Source organism: Engraulis encrasicolus, chromosome 13 (genome assembly GCF_034702125.1).
Source record: "Engraulis encrasicolus isolate BLACKSEA-1 chromosome 13, IST_EnEncr_1.0, whole genome shotgun sequence".
NCBI classification, from domain to species: domain Eukaryota; kingdom Metazoa; phylum Chordata; class Actinopteri; order Clupeiformes; family Engraulidae; genus Engraulis; species Engraulis encrasicolus.
In genome coordinates, this window is record NC_085869.1 from 6,167,205 (window position 1) to 6,179,704 (window position 12,500).

The following is a 12,500-nucleotide window of genomic DNA, read 5'->3' on the forward strand; positions in this document are numbered from 1 at the left end:
GCCAGTAACCTATTTTGAGCTTTTACCCCCCTTGTTGCTCATACTGGATATTTTTATAAGCCTTCTGATGGCACCCACAGCCTGTGAGAAGGGTCTGAAGATTGTATGATACGTACAGTTCAGGGTGGAGAAAAATGCTGCTCTTTCCACACACACACACATCGAGTGCGTTACAATATGCGGCCTTGCCTCCTCCACTTATGCTTGTTTCCTTGTACCAGGAAGTAATATGTCATGATGACATCACTGACAACAGCATTATATTTCAATATCTTGCAAAAGCTCAATTGTAAATTTGTATTATTTATCAGGGTATTGGTTACAGTCCCTGGAGCAATGTGGGGTTAGATGCCTTGCTAAACTCTTTTTCTCATTTGCAATTGGGATGGTGAATGACAAACAGTCCCTCAAAAGTTGTTGTGGCTAGGCTGACAGCTGGGAAACTTTATCGTTTTCTCCACGGAGGAGGGGCCAGGAGGCGGGGCGAGGAAACAAGCACAAGTGGAGGAGGCAAGGCCGCATATTGCAACGCACTCATCGTTGGGATACAACCCTGTGACCCATTGGTCAATAGGTCCAACCTCGTACTCGCTAATCTGCTGAGGAGCCAATCCCAGGTTGAGAAAGTAAAAAGCAGGTAACACTTTACAATAACGTCCTATTCACAGCTTTACAAACACGTAATTAACTAATTAACAACAAAATGTTTTAAAATGTTTATAAATAGGCAAGAAATACTATGCTAACACAGCAGACACAGTGCAGTCGCAGCGGTCCTGGAAGACCAGAAACACATGAAACCACATACAACTCACACAGTAGAAGTTGATTCCCACTCCACTGTGCAGTCATAGTTTGGTTATGACTCATTTCCAAACATTTGTAAATACTTTGTTAAATGTTAATTGTTATTAAATGTTAATAATGTGTTTATAAAGCTGTGACTAGCTGTGACAACGTTACTGTAAAGTGTTACCAAAAAGCGTGCCACAAATGTGAATCAACAGCCCTGCCGGCGTGGCCAACCAGTAGGGCACTTGCCTGCCATGCGGCTGACCCAGGTTCGATTCCCGGCCCGGGTCCTTTGCCGACCCCTCCCTGGGCCGTCTCTCTCCCAATTCACTTCCTGTCCACCTTGCACACTGTACTAAACCAAAATGAAGTCGAAAAAGACCAAAAAAACAAACAAACAACAAACGATCCGACGAGCTCTGAACCAGTTGATAGCTAAAAGGTAAACCAGTTACGGAACGACGTTACTTGTGTAGGAAGGACGCTGGCAGGACTCTAATTTCTGAATCGAGTCTTGACAACCCTGATAAGCTGTGTCGCATTGGACTTACCATTCTCTAACCTGTGACCTTCATAGATGTACACAGTTCACAGGAACAGCACAGCATACAGCCAGGCAAGGGTTGCATAAGGCAAAAGACTCAAATGCCTCTCTTCCACTGCCATTTATTCTGGTAGGCCTACAGCTGGACACAAGTGCTTCGAACGGCTAGTCCTGTCACACATCAAAGCCACCCTACCCCCCACCCTGGACCCCTACCAGTTCGCATACCGAGCCAAGCGATCCACGGAGGATGCAATCTGCTCTGCCCTCCATCCAGCCCTCACCCACTTGGACAATAAAGACTCATATGTGAGAATGCTGTTCATTGACTTCAGCTCAGCATTCAATACCATAATACCACAACAACTCATCAGAAAACTGGACAAACTAGGTTTCAGCACCTCCCTCTGCAACTGGCTGCTGGACTTCCTGATGCAGAGACCACAAGCAGTACGGGTAGGGAATAACACCTCAAGCACCCTGACCCTGAGCACGGGGGCTCCGCAAGGTTGTGTTCTCAGCCCCCTGCTGTTCACGCTGCTGACACATGACTGCACAACGACCCACAGCACTAACCATCTAGTGAAGTTTGCGGATGATACAACACTGGTGGGCCTCATCACTAAGGGCGATGAGACCCACTACAGAGAAGAAGTAGACCTGCTGGCCAGATGGTGCAAAGACAACAACCTCCTGCTGAATGTCAACAAGACCAAGGAGATTGTTGTCAACTTTCAGAGGGTCCAAAAACAACTGCCACCACTGACCATCGACGGTGATGCTGTGGAGAGAGTGAGCAGCACCAAGTTCCTTGGAGTGCACATCAGCGACGACCTCTCTTGGACCACCAACACTACATCACTGGCGAAGAAGGCCCATCAGCGTCTCTACTTCTTGCGCAAACTAAAGAAGGCAAGTGCTACACCCTCCATCATGACAACATTCTACAGAGGAACCATAGAGAGCGTCGTGTCCAGCTGCATCACAGTGTGGGGAGGAAGCTGCACGGAGAAAAACAGGAAGACACTCCAGCGTGTTGTGAACACAGCGAAGAAGATCATTGGAGTACCACTCCCCTCCCTGCAGGACATTTACACCGCACGCCTCACCCGAAAAGCACTGATGATCATCAAAGACACAAGCCACCCTGCACACAAACTGTTCAGCCTCCTGCCCTCTGGAAAGAGGTACAGGCGCCTCCGTTCCCGTACCACCAGGCTTACAAGCAGCACGATGCATCAAGCAATCAAGATACTGAACACTCAACCCACTCTCCCTTCACTGTCAGCCTCTAGCCAGCCAGGCCACTGACAACGCTCCCCCCCCTCATCCCCACCACCATATCTGCGACTGAACACTCCACCTGCACTACTACATCTGTGACTGAACTTTCAACCTGCACTAACTCAAAACATACACATGCACACACACACACACACACACACACACACACACACACACACACACACACACACACACACACACACACACACACACACACACACACACACACACACACACACACAAGCACACTGCACTTTCTGCACTAAACCCAAACATACACACACTGACACACAACTCATACTCACACACATACACACACACACACACACACACACACACATACACAGGTACACACACACAGACGCACACCGCACTTTCTACCTGCACTAAACACACACACACACACACACACACACACACACACACACACACACACACACACACACACACACGCACACAAAACACATACAAACACACACACACACATACTGCTGCTGGTGTATTTAAATAAAAACCTTTTTTAATTATTTATTTCTTCAAATGCTACTATTACTATGTCAGAACGCTATAAAGGACTTTTAGGAAAAAGAACAACAAAATACCTCCTCTTAATGTATGTTCTCTACAAGTCTTCTGATGTCCAGTCTTGCACTTTAAATGTCTGTATGAGCAATGTCTACGTCCATACTGTCTATGTCCATGTATGAGTACTGTCTATGTCTATACTGTCTATGTCCTTACCTAGATTAGTCTATGTCTGCATGGGAGAGCAAGAAACGCAATTTCAAATTCTTTGTATGACCAGTGCATGTAAAGAAATTGACAAAAAACTTGACTTGACTTGACTTGACTTGACAACGCGACTCGGCCACCACTTTTTGCTTTTCGATTGGGCACGACACAGCTCAATCGTAAAGCAAAAAGTGACGGCCGAATCACTCTGTGTCAAGCTGTAAGGCCTACCAGAAAACCGTCAGTGGAAAAGACTCAAAGAGGCATCACGTTAAGTGCAGAGGGAAACATATCAGTAGAGTGTAAATAGTGGCACTCCATGAGCCAAGAAGCAGCAGAGAGGAAATGTCACAACCACAGGAATTCTCAACTGACATTTTCTGCACACAGCCCTGAAAGGGCATGCCCTGGAGTGTGTGCATGTGTGTGTGTGTGTGTGTGTGTGTGTGTGTGTGTGTGTGTGTGTGTGTGTGTGTGTGTGTGTGTGTGTGTGTGTGTGTGTGTGTGTGTGTGTGTGTGCGTGCGTGTGCGTGCATGTGTGTGCGTGCATGCGTGCATGCGTCGTGTGCGTGTGCGTGTGCGTGTGCGTGTGCTTGTGCGTGTGCGTGTGCTTGTGTGTGTGTGTCTGCGTGTGTGTGTGTTTAAACAAAGGTTAACTCGGTCTGTACTAACCAATGGTAGCACAATGAAACATGATAAAGTTAGCAATGTTAATTCAACAACCGGAATGGACCAAATACAACTGCCATCTTCATAAAAATGCAACGTTTTAATCTCTATGTGTTGTGTTAACACACAATTAACACTTAGACAGTCAAATTCTACAGTCCTCTATAGTGCGTTTGGTGTAATAAGTGCTGAACAAAGAAAATGTAGAGAAAAGAAAAATAATGTGTTTTGACAACATGTTCCAGACCACGAAGATAGCAGGAGCCTCCCTTCACAATATGCGTCAAATCATATGGTACTAACAACATTATTGCTAACTTGGTGTGATTTGGTCTTGATTGATGTACCGTTTATGTTGCAACTTTATAACTATGTGTGTATGACATTCGTATGGGGCAAATGTAGTAGGCTGTGTAGTTACAGTACCACTAGATCAATGTTTATAATTGCCACAATATCCTTTGAGTATGTTTAAGATACAGTATTACATATATTTCACACATCTTTTACACATCTTTCAAACGAGTGGTGTCATGAATATGTATATATGTGTCTTCATTTAAGGGCAGGATAATTGGAGCTAATTGGATCTCCACATTGGGGCTTAACGAGAAAGCATTCATGCTTGCAAAGGACAGAGACAGAGAGGGCTGTGGGAACACTACCAGAAACAAATGGCAAGAGGGAAAAGACAACAACAACAACAACAACAACAACAAGACACAATCTGTTTGTGTTAAAAAAAACAACAACCAATAATCACAGTTCTAATTACCCTTCTAAGTCTCAGATCCATCTACAAGACACAATCATCCCTTCTCTCTTCAGTATTCAGAGCCCAAGAAATCCGAACATTCAGGGATTCTGAAGCACATGATACAATCAAATATATAATTTATAATTAAATAGATAAATAAAGAATAACAAAAAAAACCTAAACAAACCAAACAGATGTTCTTTATGGTAATGGCCAGCTTCAGAAAATAGATGGTCTTCATTATCTTCCCCCATCTGCTCCAGAAATCAATCTTATTAACTTCTTGGATGCCTCTTGGAGGCCAAGACATCCATCTACATCTACATTACAATGTCCACCAAGGCCCTTGGGCATCACTTGCCCTCCATCTTGTATCACACACACACACACACACACACACACACACACACACACACACACACACACACACACACACACACACACACACACACACACACACACACACACACACACACACACACACACACACACACACACACACACGCATGAACACAGGCACGCACACACACACACACACACCATCTGGCACATGTATGTACAAACAAATGCATGTACGCACACACACACCAATGACATCACACATACACAAGCAGCCAAGGCGCAGTTCACACATTCATGCCAGTACACCAAGACTTATACCAACACACTGGGAACTTCCAGTTAACTTTCTTCCCACTGAATGAAGAATAATTGCACCTTGTCAGAAAATAACACAGCTTCCCCATCTGAGTGTGTCCAGTCTCCTCATGTTGGTCTATAGTGGTGTCAACAATGATCGATTCGGTGATGCAATCCAATGCGGGGCATGGACGATCCAGAATCGATCCGGCAATTTCCAGAATCGATCCTGCAATTTTTTAAAGTTTCAATTACTTCCGTGGATATTTCAGGAGCAAATGAATGTTAAATTAAATAAAAGTACTTCAAAGCATTGCAAGACTGATACAGACTGATCCAGACTGATCCAGAAAACAGCCAATAAATTGTTGCTCAGTATCTCACTACTTGTATTGCCTCATCATGACTGATGAAACATTTTCTTTGCTTTCAGTAGAAATGTAATGCATTGCAATGCATTGTAGAATTGAATCGGATCGGATCGAATCGCATAGAATCGAATCAAATCGTATCGCTACCTCCCAAATCGTGATCGAATCGGATCGTGAGGGCAGTGCCAATCCACACCACTATTGGTCTAGTCTTTCACTCCTTGTGCCCCTAGACTTAAGTGCAACACTCAACTGTCAACCACTCAATAATTTTACAGCGGCTAGAAAACACTGCTTTTTGAATGTGTTATTTTATCTTATTTATCTTGTTTTGGACATTAGTTTAACTCTCTCTGACCTCTATTTATTATTATTTTTTCCTCTGCTGTGTATTATTTTATGCCATTTCTATATTTTTATGTTTTTTTTCCCCCTGTGAACCGCATTGTGTTGCCTAAAGCTGGGCTTTAGCATGACAAGCGATTTCACCTCACGATTGTGCAATCGTAGGGTCACAAGAAAATCAAAACTGTTTGAAATCCTGGTCGTGCCTCGTGAGTAAATCGCACAGCTAAAGCAGCGCTACAACCCGATTTGACACTGCAGCACATGCACAAATGAATAGGGACGTGAGTTTCGCTCATGAGCGAGTTCTCATCTCCACCTCAGGTGCGCATTTTCCCTCCTCTGCAGACCCGGGAAGCATGCCTATCTTGTCGCACGGTGGGAGCATGAGGAGCATGAGGACGTGAGTCGTGAGATGTGAACTTTCACGTCGTGAAATTCCCTTGTTCAGTGTGAGCAGGAGCTTAATACCCACAATTGGAATATCGCACAGTGTATGCCCATCTTAAAGGGACACTGTGCAGGAAATGGTCAAAAAAGGTACTGCAACTATGCTGCTTATTGAAATTGGGCTGCCTATTGCCAAATTTGATCTTTACATGAAAGTTTACTAAGTATTAAACAAATATTTTCTAGTATGGTCCAAGTGCAGTCATTTTTGCAGCTAAAAATGGCTATTTTTGGAAATTAAAAATGGCGGACCATGGAGAAGATCCCCATTTTCATGTATGAAAAGTGCATTTTTTCCAGTCATAATGAATACTTAGAATTTGATGGTGGTGGTAAGTATTCATGAAAAAGGTAACATTAGTGAATGGGCAGCATGAATTCTGGAAATAAACAACTAAAAATCTCACACAGTGTCCCTTTATGTGTATGAAACACACTATGTACATAGACTTGACTTGACTAGTCTTTCGAGTATCCCTGTGTTGTTTGTGTTAGTTTTCGGAGAAAACATAGGCCTACTCACTTGGCAGCTCACCTACCAGCATATGAAAGTCAACGAGCCAAAAATGTCTGTCCGTTAGCCATCCTTCCCTGTCAATTAGCACCGATGTAATCACTACAAGCAGCCACAGGGGCCAGCTACACTTGGCTAAGCCATGTTCCCCAAGGGCTGCCTTGAACCAAACCCAAACACACAGCAATCAGCCTCGACTGCTGAAATCCTGGCCTAGTCATGATTAAAATAGCATTGGCAATTCTAGATAGCACAGGCTGACAAACATGGTAGCATCACTATATTATAGTCAGAGTAGTGAAATATTGGAATAACTTTGTTTTTATTCATTAGAAATGTACACTTTCATGAGGTGAATTTAATTATGCACACATATTTTGGAATTTTGGTGGTAACAGATCTGACAGAAAAAATAATTCATGGCATATAATTCAAGACATATTCAATGGAGTCACTTTCAAATAAATGAACTGCCAAAAGCGTGTTGACAAAGACACTCAGTAAAGGATTTGTGCTTTTATGAAAAAGCTCCAATGCCACACCTTTCTTTGTGACATAAACAAAGGGTAATAGAGTTAAAAAAAAATGTTTTTGAGAAGAAGTTGTTTCTCTGCCAAGGTACTGTATGCAGTACATTTTCTCTGAAAACACTTGACAATAATAGTATGGTGGCCAAGCGAGGCAAAACATTAGCTCTACTGTAGGAGGTTTGTCACTTCCAAACAAACATGGCTACGTGCTGGAACAGTAATTCAAAAGTTAAGCTAGAATACAGTGCTATTCAGATGTTAGGCAGCACTTGTCACCAGAGGCACATCTTGCCACCAGACAAGAAAGGCAGCAGCTTGGGGTCCCCAAGCCCCTAGATAGTGAATAGCAACCCATACAGTACTACAGTAGTGGTTATTTTGATTCAAATGTTCATTCTTTTGCATTTTTGCCCCACCTGACCCTAGAATTGCCTCTGCTTGTCATAGATGAAGGGACTGAGGTAAAAGGGTCAATTAAATGCGATCAAACATGTTTTGTTTTGTGATAAAATGTCATGGAAATACGTGGTCTGCATGGTTACACCAAAGAGCACATTGCTTTGCGCTGCCAGCCTGTGTGGACAATGGTGTAGGGTGCTGCAGGGAGCACCTTGAGGAATTCCAAACATGACAACCCCACCTGAGCTGACTTACTGTGTCTGGACACACACAACAGCAACAACAACAACAACAACAACAACAATAACAACAACAACTACAACAACAACAACAACAACAACAACAAAGCCCCTTGAGATGCTTGTCAGGGGAGAGCTTGTCCAGTGGGGTTTGTAATGCCACAATAGCGCCTCTACTCAAATGTGAAAGGTCAGCACAAGGGCTTGATCTTTTATCACAGCAGGAACTTCCTTCATAGTGCTTTTAGAGCACCCTGACCCTGAGCACGGGGGCTCCGCAAGGTTGTGTTCTCAGCCCCCTGCTGTTCACGCTGCTGACACACGACTGCACAACGACCCACAGCACTAACCATCTAGTGAAGTTTGCGGATGATACAACACTGATGGGCCTCATCACCAAGGGCGATGAGACTCACTACAGAGAAGAAGTAGACCTGCTGGCCAGATGGTGCAAAGACAACAACCTCCTGCTGAATGTCAACAAGACCAAGGAGATTGTTGTCAACTTCCAAAGGGTCCAAAAACAACTGCCACCACTGACCATCGACGGCGATGCTGTGGAGAGAGTGAGCAGCACCAAGTTCCTTGGAGTGCACATCAGCGACGACCTCTCTTGGACCACCAACACTACATCACTGGCGAAGAAGGCCCATCAGCGTCTCTACTTCCTGCGCAAACTAAAGAAGGCAAGTGCTACACCCTCCATCATGACAACATTCTACAGAGGAACCATAGAGAGCGTCGTGTCCAACTGCATCACAGTGTGGGGAGGAAGCTGCACGGAGAAAAACAGGAAGACACTCCAGCGTGTTGTGAACACAGCGAAGAAGATCATTGGAGTACCACTCCCCTCCCTGCAGGACATTTACACCACACGCCTCACCCGGAAAGCACTGATGATCATCAAAGACACAAGCCACCCTGCACACAAACTGTTCAGCCTCCTGCCCTCTGGAAAGAGGTACAGGCGCCTCCGTTCCCGTACCACCAGGCTGGCGAGCAGCACAATGCACCAAGCGATCAAGATGCTGAACACTCAACCCACTCTCCCTCCACTGTCAGCCTCTAGCCAGCAAGGCCACTGACAACCCCCCCCCCCCATCCCCCACCACCATATCTGCGACTGAACATTCCACCTGCACTACTATACTTGTGACTGAACTTTCAACCTGCACTAACTCAAAACACACACGCACACACACGCACACACACACACACACACACACACACACACACACACACACACACACACACACACACACACACACACACACACACCACACACACACACACACACACACACACACACACACACACACAAGCACACTGCACTTTCTGCACTAAACCCAAACATACACACACTGACACACACACACACACACACACACACACACAGAGACACACGAACACACACACAAGACGCACACCGCACCTTCTACCTGCACTAAACACATACACACACATACACACACACACACACACACACACACACACACACACACTGCTGCTGGTGTACTTGACAGACCTCTTTAATATTTATTTTTCTTCAAAATGCTACTATTACCATGTCAGAACGCTATAAAGGACTTTTTTTTAGGAAAAGCACAAAAGCACAACAAATACCTCTTAATGTATGTCCTCTACAAGTCTTCTGTTGTCCAGTCTTGCACTTTAAATGTCTGTATGAGCACTGTCTATGTCCATACTGTCTTAAGTCCATGTATAAGTACTGTCTATGTCTATACTGTCTATGTCCTTACCTAGATTAGTCTATGTCTGTATGGGAAAGCAAGAAATGTAATTTCAAATTCTTTGTATGACCAGTGCATGTAAAGAAATTGACAATAAAACCTACTTGACTTGACTTGACTTGACTAGAAAGAGAAGGGGGTGATAGATAGATAGATAGATAGATAGATAGATAGATAGATAGATAGATAGATATATAGAGAGAGAGAGAGAGAGAGAGAGAGAGAGAGAGAGAGAGAGAGAGAGAGAGAGAGAGAGAGAGAGAGAGAGAGAGAGAGAGAGAGAGAGAGAGAGGATAGATAGAGAGGGAGAGAGAATACCATGCACAATTTCCCACTCAACCATGACAATAAAGGCTGTGGCTTTGGTACTTTAGGGGAGACAGACGATGGGATAGAGAGAACAATGAAGCAGTAGAGAAAGAGAGATAGAGAGAGACACTTCTCCACTCACCCATGACGGAGGGAGAGAGAAGAATGAAGCAGTAGAAAGAGAGATAGAGAGAGACACTGCTCAACTCACCCATTATGGAGGGAGAAAGAGTATGGCGAAGAGGAAGAAAGGAGTCCAGGGCTCTAAATTAACACACGCCAACCCGCCAAACACCGGTGAAAAATCATTTTGGCTAGTAGAAAAAAATACCTACCCGACAATTTGGCTAGTAGCGCCAGAGTACGGTAAATTATGAACGGTAAACCGCTGCTATGACCTACGTTAGACGGCGAGATTTCCTACATTACCCATGGACACTAGCGTCACGACGTAGCCTCCCACCGTGGGCTTTCCAGTGCAGCGAGCGGCAACTCCATGCTGTTGCGCGCGCCAGGATTGAACACATTTCAGACGACCAGCCTTCTGTAAACTACGCTCACACTATTCTGACAGGCAGCTCTCCTCCTATGCTCCCGTCGCTTTCGCTACAACCTTTTTAACGTCACTACTGCTATTATTACTAGCATGAACCTTGCTGTAACAGGCTGCCTTTTTGAAGCTGCGAGGGCCTGACCGTTTCAATAACAGGACTAATGCAGATTATGCATAGAGCTACTTCTGTTCTGTATGTTTTGTGCGAGTGATGAGAATGTGGCAGGGTTTAGAGCAAGGTTCTCTGTGTTGGTGAATGCTAGTAGTAATTGTAACAGTAATAGTAGTGACGTTAAAAAAGTGGTTGTGGAACAAGGGCAGAGGAGATGAGATGACTGTCAGAGTAGTGTGAGCGTAGCTGTCAGTTGTCTTCTGAAATGTTCCGAGTCCTGGCGCAACTAAGTTGGAAAGCCCACACCATCCGAAAGAAAAGTAATAACAAAAAAGCAACCAACGACGAAGCTATGGAAGTCACAAATGAAGTGAAGATTCCCGTGATAACATAGGCTTCTTGTCATTTTGCTGCTCATGGTAGAGAAGAGCTCCTCCTCTCTCCTCTCCTTTTCCTCTCATCTCTTCTCCTTCCTTAGGGTGTGCGTATGTGAGGTTTTGTAGTGTTTGGCTGTGTTTGGTTACTGTATGTTAAAGGTCTGTTATGTGAGTGGCTTGTGATGTGATTCACTGTTTTCAGAGGAATTGAATACAAACTAATGAAATTGATTAACCCTAAGTAATGAAAGTAAAAAAATAAAGCAGAAGTTAAAAAATAATGACAAAATATATATGCTCATTTCGTAGGCATATAGTATGCAGGCATATAGTGTTGGCTATCTGTGTTGTAGACATAGTTGAACAAAATGACCATAATAAAAAAAAAAAAAAAAATAGCCCAACGCATAGTTTATTTTGGCGAGATTACAAAAAAAATGGCTAGTTGAACTTCTGTTTGGCTGGTAAGAAAAAAATGTCCATAAGCCAAATTGGTATTAAACAAATTTGTTTAAAAATATAAACTAATTTGTATTAAACAAAGTCGAATAAAGTAAATAAAACTGACGGACAAGGGACAAACGTTTCGGGTCTAGCCCATCATCAGTGTCTCCCAGGCAGAGAGAACAGTGAGGCAGTAGAAAGAGAGATAGAGAGATAGAGAGACTTCTCCAGTCACCCATGATGGAGGGAGAGAGAAGAATGAAGCAGAAGAGAGAGAGAGAGATAGAGAGAGACACTTCTCCACTCACCCATAATGGAGGTAGAGAGAGAAGAATGAAGCAGTAGAAAGAGAGATAGAGAGAGACACTTCTCCATTCACCCATAATGGAGGTAGAGAGAGAAGAATGAAGCAGAAGAGAGAGAGAGAGATAGAGAGAGACACTTCTCCACTCACCCATAATGGAGGTAGAGAGAGAAGAATGAAGCAGTAGAAAGAGAGATAGAGAGAGACACTGCTCAACTCACCCATTATGGAGGGAGAGAGAAGAATGAAGCAGTAGAAAGAGAGATAGAGAGAGACACTGCTCAACTCACCCATAATGGAGGTAGAGAGAGAAGAATGAAGCAGTAGAAAGAGAGAGAGATAGAGAGAGACACTTCTCCACTCACCCATAATGGAGGTAGAGAGA

The 12,500-nt window shown here is 44.0% G+C and overlaps 1 protein-coding gene across 1 annotated transcript in view; it reads right to left on the bottom strand.

The window, feature by feature from the left end:
* The window catches only part of LOC134460642 (low-density lipoprotein receptor-related protein 1B-like), a 573,784-nt gene that overhangs the window by 180,757 nt on the left and 380,527 nt on the right, over positions 1-12,500 (bottom strand). The gene's annotated exons all lie outside the window — the stretch shown is intronic.